Source organism: Nanorana parkeri, unplaced genomic scaffold (genome assembly GCF_000935625.1).
Source record: "Nanorana parkeri isolate BGI_ZX_2015 unplaced genomic scaffold, ASM93562v1 scaffold348, whole genome shotgun sequence".
In the NCBI taxonomy this organism is placed as follows: Eukaryota; Metazoa; Chordata; class Amphibia; order Anura; family Dicroglossidae; genus Nanorana; species Nanorana parkeri.
Window position 1 is genome coordinate 330,568 of NW_017306616.1, and position 9,332 is coordinate 339,899.

Consider the following 9,332-nt stretch of genomic DNA (forward strand, 5'->3'; position numbering starts at 1 on the left):
GGGGGCTGCATATGTATATAAACAGTACAAAGGGGGACCCTATATATGTATATACACAATATAAAGGAGAACCCTGTATATGTAAAAAAAATATATAAAGGGGACCCTATATATGTATATAAACAGTACAAAGGGGGTCCTGTATATGTATATAAACAGTACAAAGGGGGGGTCCCTATATATTTATATAAAGAGTACAAAGGGGAACCTATATATGTATATAAACAATATAAAGGAGGACCCTGTATATGTAAACAAAATATAAAGAGGGACACTATACATGTATATAAACAGTACAATGGGGGTCCTATATATGTATATAAACAGTACAAAGGGGGACCCTATATATGTATATAAACAATATAAAGAAGGACCCTGTATATATAAACAAAATATAAAGAGGGGCCCTATATATGTATATAAACAGTACAAAGGGGGATCCTATAAATGTATATAAAGAGTACAAAGGGGGTCCTATATATGTATGTACACAGCACATGGGGGACCCTATATATGTTTATAAACAGTATAAAGGAGGACCCTGTATTTGTAAACAAAATATAAAGGGGACCCTATATATGTATATAAACAGTATAAAGGGGGTCCCTATATATGTATATAAACAGTATAAAGGGGGTCCCTATATATGTATATAAACAGTATAAAGGGTGACCCTGTATATGTAAGCAAAATACAAAGGGGGAACCTATATATGTGTATAAACAGTACAAAGAGGACCCTATATATATACACACACACACATACATATATAGCGTCTATCAGCTGTATTGATTCAGTCTATTACTGACACTTTCCATATGAAATCATATGATTTAGCTGAGAAGTTTCCAGATTTCTTTCTTTGATAAACTGTTTTTATTCCATCATATAGCAGCACCTCACATGACTCTGAGCTGAGAATTTTCCAGACACATTTTTATATATCCCCATATTTTTATTTTATTACTAGCTGTATTCATTCCATCATACACCAGCACTTTCCAGATAAGATCACATGACTCTTAGCTGAGAATCTTTCAGATGTGGTATGTAAAGGTGTGACATCATAATGTCGAAATCTTTTATTGCAATACTTTATGACTTCACACAGCACTGACATATACAGCAGTATAAATGGAGCACACTGAACTATTTACATTGCCTTATTTGTACAGCTGTGACATCATTTCTCCCTCTGATAAGAGTAGTGACATCACGACTCAGCAGCCTCACCTGATCCTTCACATACAAAGTGACACTACATAGGTTGTCTGTAGCTAGTTAAGCAGGGGAAAAAAGAAGGCTGTGCGTCCAGAATCTGATCAGAAACTCTAAACGCAGCTGTACTACTGTAGTCACGGCTAAACGCAAAGCAGTGCGACTAAACTGCTTTAATGCAGGAACTTGTAAAAGCAGGAAAAATGATCTGGGAAGCAAAACCTTGGCTTATAATTACTTGTGCATTTAGATAATCTAAGCACAGGGGTGCAAGTGTGAATGGAGCCTAAAGCTGGTATACAGTGTTAGAATTCTGCGCAAGCGTTCATTCGAAATGAATGTTCATTGGCTCCTGCCATCACTGGTTCCATGATTGGCTCATTCAGAATGAACGTTCATTGGGTCTTGCCATCACTGGCTCCATCATTGGCTCATTCAAAATGAGCATTCATTGGCTCTTGCCATCACTGGCTACATCATTGGCTCATTCGAAATGAATGTTCATTGGCTCCTGCCATCACTGGTTCCATGATTGGCTCATTCAGAATGAACGTTCATTGGCTCTTGCCATCACTGGCTCCATCATTGGCTCATTCAAAATGAACATTCATTGGCTCTTGCCATCACTGGCTACATCATTGGCTCATTCGAAATGAACGTTCATTGGCTCCTGCCATCACTGGCTACATCATTGGCTCATTTAAAATGAACGTTCATTGGCTCTTGCCATCACTGGCTCCATCATTGGTTCATTCAAAATGAACATTCATTGGCTCTTGCCATCACTGGCTCCATCATTGGTTCATTCAAAATGAACGTTCCCTGGCTCTTGCCATTACTGGATCCATCATTGGCTCATTCAAAATGAACGTTCATTGGCTCTTGCCATTACTGGCTCCATCACTGGCTCATTCAAAATGAACGTTCATTGGCTAATGTCATCACTGGCTCCATCATTGGCTCATTTAAAATGAACGTTCCCTGGCTCTTGCCATTACTGGCTCCATCATTGGCTCATTCAAAATGAACGTACACTGGCTCTTGCCATCACTGAGTCCTACTTTTGTTCAAAAGCCCTTCAAATTTTCATCCAGGCTGGCTACTTGAATGGAATCCCAGACATACTATTACTATTATTATTACTCTATTGTGCCTAAAGCTGGCTGTACATTGTTTTTTTCCCCAGCTTTTTGGAATCTAACAGATTCTCCCATCCACGCTGTTAATGTGTGAAAACAACAATTGCGCCACACAGGTTTCACATCTCCATGAATGTTGCAATGAGAGCAATAATTGTAGGGCAATCACTCACTGCTAACTCTGAATGAATGAGCGGCAAAGGCTTTTAAAGCGTCACCTACAGGCAATTTTGGGTACCATAGTTGTTTGCCATTTCAGGGGTGCGCGCAATTTTAAGATTTGACGTGTTTGATATCTATGTCCATGGCACAACTCCATCTTCTAGTATATTTAAAGAAAAATGAGTATTATGTTGTGCTTGTGTACACTAAAATTAATTTTATTCCACAGCTGGAGTGGAGGGGGAGAGAGGTGAGTGGTTGCCGCTGCGGGACTGAGGATCAGGTAACTGTATCGTCTTTATTTTAGCCCTAAACCAAAATGAGTACTTAACCCTTGCAGTGCGGGGGCAGTCCCACTGCAAGGGTTACCTTTTCACATGCCCAGAGTTCTTCTTTAAAGTATAGATGTGTCTGATGTCATCGTATATCCTAACGTCATTTATACCATGTAAAGTGATCCCGTGACACTGGATTGTGTGTTTCTGTGTCCAGAAGTGTTTTCTAATTTTGCCCTGTGCTCAGCCAAGCCATTGATTGCCATCACTTTCCCACAACCCCTGTAACCAGGCCGTGGTGACTTGTGAAAAGGGAGCAAAGATGGTCAAATGCATTATGTACAGAACAATGAGGGGGGGGGGCTGTGCACCCTTTCTGGGTTAATAGGCTAATAAGAAGTGCTTTCATAAAGGAGGAGGCAGGGAGATAAAAGAGTTAAACTGAGGCCTCAATGGGGAAACAGCAGTACAGCAAATACGAATTAACTATTAACAGGGCCAGAAGAACGAACTACTCCATTCCAGAAATGTTTCCAAACGCCACTCACTTTTTGACAGTATTCAGGCTCATCGAATAAAGCCAAACAACACACAAAGAAATACATTCACTAAACACTCGGGTTGGTTAAAGGAATTCAAAGGCACCATTGCCTGATTGTCTCTGGATTCCATTATGAGACATTGATCTTTAAAGAGCAATCCGAAGTCAAAATCTGCATACATGTTCCAGAACAGTGCCCAGGCAAGTACTAGAGCTATTGGATTAGCATGCAGCCAGGCAACTATCATTTTCAAAATGAAATGTCAGCAATGCTTTCTTAGTAGAAGTCATTACACCTTATCTGTAAACGTGGTCCAAACCAATGACCCAAAAAGTACTAGGAGCCTTGTTAGCACGACAGCCCCGCAACTGGTATTGCAAGAACGACAGGTCAGCAATGGCAGCCTTCATGCTTTCTCAGTAGAAGCCAAAACCCCTGAACTGCATACATGTTCCAAACTAGTGACCCAGAAAGTACTGGAGGTACTGGTATTTTCAGAATGATAGGTCAGCAGTGGGAATTTCGGCTCCATCTAGTTGCTGGAATGCTGTGCAAATGGCATTCACCCAGCTATATGCTGGGCAAAGCATTTATGCATCAGCCAAGCACAAAGACTTAGACACCATTCACCAGTCCTTAGACACCATTCACACTGCATTCTCATGCATTTTTAGTGGATTTTTTATGCATTTTCCATGCGTTTTTCATGCATTTTGTGGTTTGGCCAATAAAGGTGAAATAAAGTGTAGGTTACTATAGGTTTCGGGCTTGTCATGCACTAAATTACACAACCCAATGCGTTGTTTCATATGAACCCATTGAAACTTATGGGGTTAAAGTGCCTTATGTCACACCAAAAGAATCGCAATTTTTCAAGATGCTGCATAGAAAATAATGGGACACCTTTTGTGCGTTGTTGCATGTTGGCCGAAGTGCTTCCAATGGCACAGGTGTGAACCGGGACATTTATGGATACAAGTGGATACACTGAAACCGGAAGTGATGTAATACACCGCTTCCACTTTCAGTGATCTGAGGGGAGTTCAGCTGTTGGAAATGTGCTGATCTCCCTCCAATTGAGGTACACTGACTCGCTGTGCCGATCCCGGGCCTGCATAGGGGACAGCAGAGCCCGGGATAGCCGTGAGCTACAGAGGAGGCACACACTTACCAGCACCATACAGGCGATCAGGCAGCTCTATAGCTGCCCAAACGTTTGTATAAGACAGCCATCCCCGGCTGTAAAGAAATTATACCAAGATCACAGCTGCTGCCACTTCAAGTTACCGCCGTTTATATACATATTGCAGCCTTGAAGCAGTTAAATCTTAGAAACTCATCAGAATTTATTATATAATTAAAATGAAATTGTTCCAGTGATATTTTCCAACCCACAGTTGACTTCCTGTGCAGTCATCATGTATTAGAATACTGTGAACTGTCACTTTTACAAAAAACGTGGGCTTTGAGAAATATGGAGGATGTGGTCTGAAAGTGCAAGCTCCAGGGCTGTCAACCCAATCTTGGCTCCACCACTTGGAACTAGCATGCAGGCAGTGGAACCTGAATCATTTGAACTTCCTTCTTGGAAGCTTGTTCTGGATTAGTGACTTACTAAGTAGTAGAGCCATGTTCAGCATGAGCCAGAAATGGAAGCCTTTATATTTCTTTCACCACAGTGGGCTGACCTGACCTTTTAACTTTGCCCCCGAGTCCATAAAAAAGACACCTCCATGCATTTGTTTATTGGCTCAGGTTATTTTCATAGCGTCAGAGGATCCCCCAAAATCACAACACCCTCTCAGGCAATTATCTACCACACAGTTTCCTAGTCAACAAATACCCCATGCCTTCTTCTTGGTCTGTGACGCAACACACTGCTTTTGGGAGGTAATGAAAAGGCACTGTGGTAGTAGTAGGAGCTGTGTGTTTGCTGATTGCTTCAGAGAGTGTTAGGTTTTGGGGGACCCCAGGTTGAAGGTACTGTCACAGTCTCAGAAAACGCACGCCACAAATGAAAACCAAATAAATGCCAACATTCCTTATTTCTATGCTAGTTCTGGACCAGGGACTTTGAATCCAATGCATCAGCAATACAGCCAGGCAACACGCATTCTCAAAAGGACAGGTGAGCGATGTCAGCCTACAAGTTTCTTATTACAGCTTTCCTTTAAGGGCTTGTTCACACATGCCATCTGTGCCAAACGCATGGCCGCTGGTGTGCGCTGGGAGGAACAATGCTGATGTTCCGTTCCCAGCCCATCGCACTGTTTACTTTTTTTTTCACAGGTGACATTTCATTCAGTTCTATTCACTCCAGCGGCGCTGCGATGCGGCGAATGCAGCGTAACACTGTAGGCTTTTTAATTAGTCTATGCTTTGGGCAAGACTGCCCGTTCAGCCTCAAGGCATCGGGTGTAAATTAACCCTAAAGATATTCTCCAGCCTAAACTGAAAATGTGGAGGTAATATGAAGGCTACAAGGAAAGTCAGCTACAGATAAGTGAGTTTTGCTATTACATTAGAAATGACACGACTGCACATAGCTGCGTCACATGCTAAATTTACAAGAGCGATAGTACTATTCCGTGCTTTCTTTAATGATCCTTTCTCCCAATACAGTTTCATATAATAAGGTAGTGAATTCTGTGTTCACGGGATGCAGAGTGACAGCGATTTTCTATGTATTCTATGACTAATTTATCCACAGGTCACACTTGTACACAACTCATAAGGCTGCCAAAGGACGGTGAGATGTGTCACACACACACACAGATACAGGTGTAACCATTTGTGATCTTTATCCTGGTAATCCAGGTCTGAACATTCACTGATCTTTAGGGTATTAATAGAGTATCAGCAGTTTCAGTATTACTGAAATGTGGTTAACACAGTTGAGTACACAGTTTTAGATGCATTTCAGCCCAGAAACAAAGTCTCGAGAGTTTCCGATGCGGTATATCACAGCTCAGAATCACGAGTGTCACAGGAAATTATGTCAGCAGCTCAAACCTTCTGTGCAGAGCAATCTTAATTTCCAAATACACTGTGTACTACTAATTAAGCCTGGTTTAAAATGGCTCATTTAGTATATGTCAAGAAGGACAATGTCCATACGTGCTGGGACACATACAGGCAGTTTAGAGTTAGGAATGCAGTGTTTAGGAATCATTTATCAGAATTTTTTTTAGCTGTGCCTATAAATGTTACTACCACTCATACAGGCAGTCCCCATGTTACAAACAAGATAGGGACTGTAGGTTTGTTCTTAAGTTGAATTTGTATGTAAGTTGAAACAGGTAAATTTTTAAGTGTAACTCCAGCCCAAAAAATGTTTTTTGTTTGTTTTGGATAGCATAGGGAAGGGTTAACCCCCTGTAAAGTTTGTTTTGCTGTGTGTGCCCCTGTTCAGAAGATTTCACCTCACTTTCTGTCCCTGTGACAATTGGATTTTGAAAATGTTGGGTTTAGCTTCAGTGAAGATACCTTTTTCCCTTGATAACTCTTACAGGAGTGAATTTCCCTTCCTAGGTGGTAGATTTCCTCTCACTTCCTGTTGTCTCAAGGACAGGAAGTGAGATTAAAGGAGAATTATGAGACAAGTGATTTTCACTCAGCCTCATAATCTGAGCCGACCTGTGACAATGAAACTGTCACAGGTCCGCTCAGTAGATTGGCAAGTGAGCGGAGCAGAAGATAGGTGAGCGGTCACTGCCTCGGGATCTTGGATCCGGTGAGAATATCTTCTTTATTCTAGCCCCACTACAAGGGTTAACTCATTACATACCTGGCGTTCTTCTTACACATCCTGAAAGAAATAAACCCTAATATTCAACCTACCACCTAACACTTAAACTTGAACCTTAACCTAAATTAACACTAAATTAACCATGAACAACAAGAAGGTTAGAACCCCTATCAGGTTTTCATCACTGGGCACATTCACCATCTCTCTTTGCATTGAGGATCATTGTCATTGGGACTAAAAGGGAGGGAAAATCCAACATTGTGAGTTAGAATAGAGGGGATATCTTCCAATGAGGCCCCCTGTTGTAGTGACAATGACAGGATGTTTCCCCCACTTTATAGATATTTCATCTTGCTTCTTGATATGTTTACAGCAAGGAAAATAGGAAAATCTCATTGGTGGAATTAAGATGACAATGTTTTGGCACTGGCAGGGGTTTTGTCCAATTCCTATTCTATCCAAAACAAAGTTTTAGCTTTAGATATACCTTAACAACACCCTAACTCTCTCCTAGTGTTAACTCTTGAATTAACCCTAAGATGTGTCCCTCTAAACCTTAACTTTAAGTGTGCCTTTACCTTAATTACCCCTAACCAAGTGAACCCCAAAACCATAACTATCATCTGAACTAATGCACTAAAACCTTTACAGGGCTGAATGTTCAGCACCTGCTTATACTAGTCTTAGTTATAAATGGTGTCAATTCACTGCGGTGCCAAAAGTTTGTTTGCTGTTATTTCTTACTCAAGGTGACGCTGGTATTGGAGATTTCTGATGAGCACACAGACATGTACTTTTTTGTGACATCACAACCTCAATGAGGAAGTACTATACTTCCTTATTTTGAGAGCACTGTAATATACTTCTTTTTTTTTTTTGGCAGCTAACATCACATCAGGCAGGAATTATCTCCCCTTAAACTAATGGGCGGTGTTTTATTTAGTCTGGATAACTATGTAACTGTAAACCCTCTATAACCCTAAGAGCAAGCTCATAGGAGGTCCAGGGAGTGCAGACTCCTCTGGAGTATGGGCTTCCTGTCGGGTCCCCTTTGTAATCTCTGAATCTATATTATCTATACAAGGGATCACGCTTGTGGGTTGCTTTTTCCCACAAAAATATTGTGGTTTCATTTTTTCTTGTTATCCTCAGCTTATATTTATAGATAACGGTCATATTTCGTGGTACTATTGATGAACTGGTACATGTGGTTTTACATTTTTTATAGTCCAAGGGCTACATCCCCTAGTCATCGTGGAATATACAGAAAAGAGTCCTGTTCCGAAGAGCTTGTCATCTAAAGTAGTGAAACTAGATAAGTAGTTGGGGGGGAGGTATTGATCCAATCTAACACACTTCCTGTTCTAGGGTGACAACACTCAATCACTGTACTTTATCTATAGAGGAGCAGCTTTGTCTAACTAGGCTGCTCTCTTGATTTTGACTGCAAAAACTTCTTCCTTTCTTCATTTCCTTTAAGTGGGAGGGTGGTGGATTTGTAGTTTATAGAAGATAGCTTATGAAGAAAATTAAATGTCACCTTATTCCTTAGGGAGTTATAATGGTACTACATTTTGTGTACTTGCAGAAAATTTGCTTAGCCTGATAAAAAGAAAACTAATACGGCCACCACATCAAAAGACAAGTAAGCTGCACTACATTAAATTTATGCTCTTGGGTTTAGATATACTTTAATAGTTCAAGACTACCAAATAGCCTTTAGCTATAGCCATAATAGCCAGGGTTCCTTACATCTTCGAGGTAAGTAGTTACACCCCTCTGGTGCTGTGTATCTTAGCATCAGACGTGTCTGGTTTTCCAGATTCACGTGTACTTACCCGGCCAGTCAAAAAGTTGCTGACTCCTCCGTCTGCTACCTGCTTGAGGAAATCCCAGCATCAGCCTTGCGGATTACCAGAGATTTAGCACAGAGCCCTGTCTGAAATCAGTGTCATGTCATTCGATTTTGAATTAGGAGAGGCCTAGCATATATTATTTCAAATTCGTCACTGATTAGTGTGCAAATCGGAGTGCTAATACTGCACATACATTTTACACCAGATGGTAAAGCAGCTTATCTCCGTGTGTCTCAGACAACCAATGAATGAATATTTTCCTCTGTACACTATAAGCATCGACAATAGCACAGTACCAAGTTTATCATATACTGTACATCTCTATAAATATATAACAGCCACACACGTTAGACGGTATCTAGCACATGGCTAAAATAAAAAAACGATGCTGT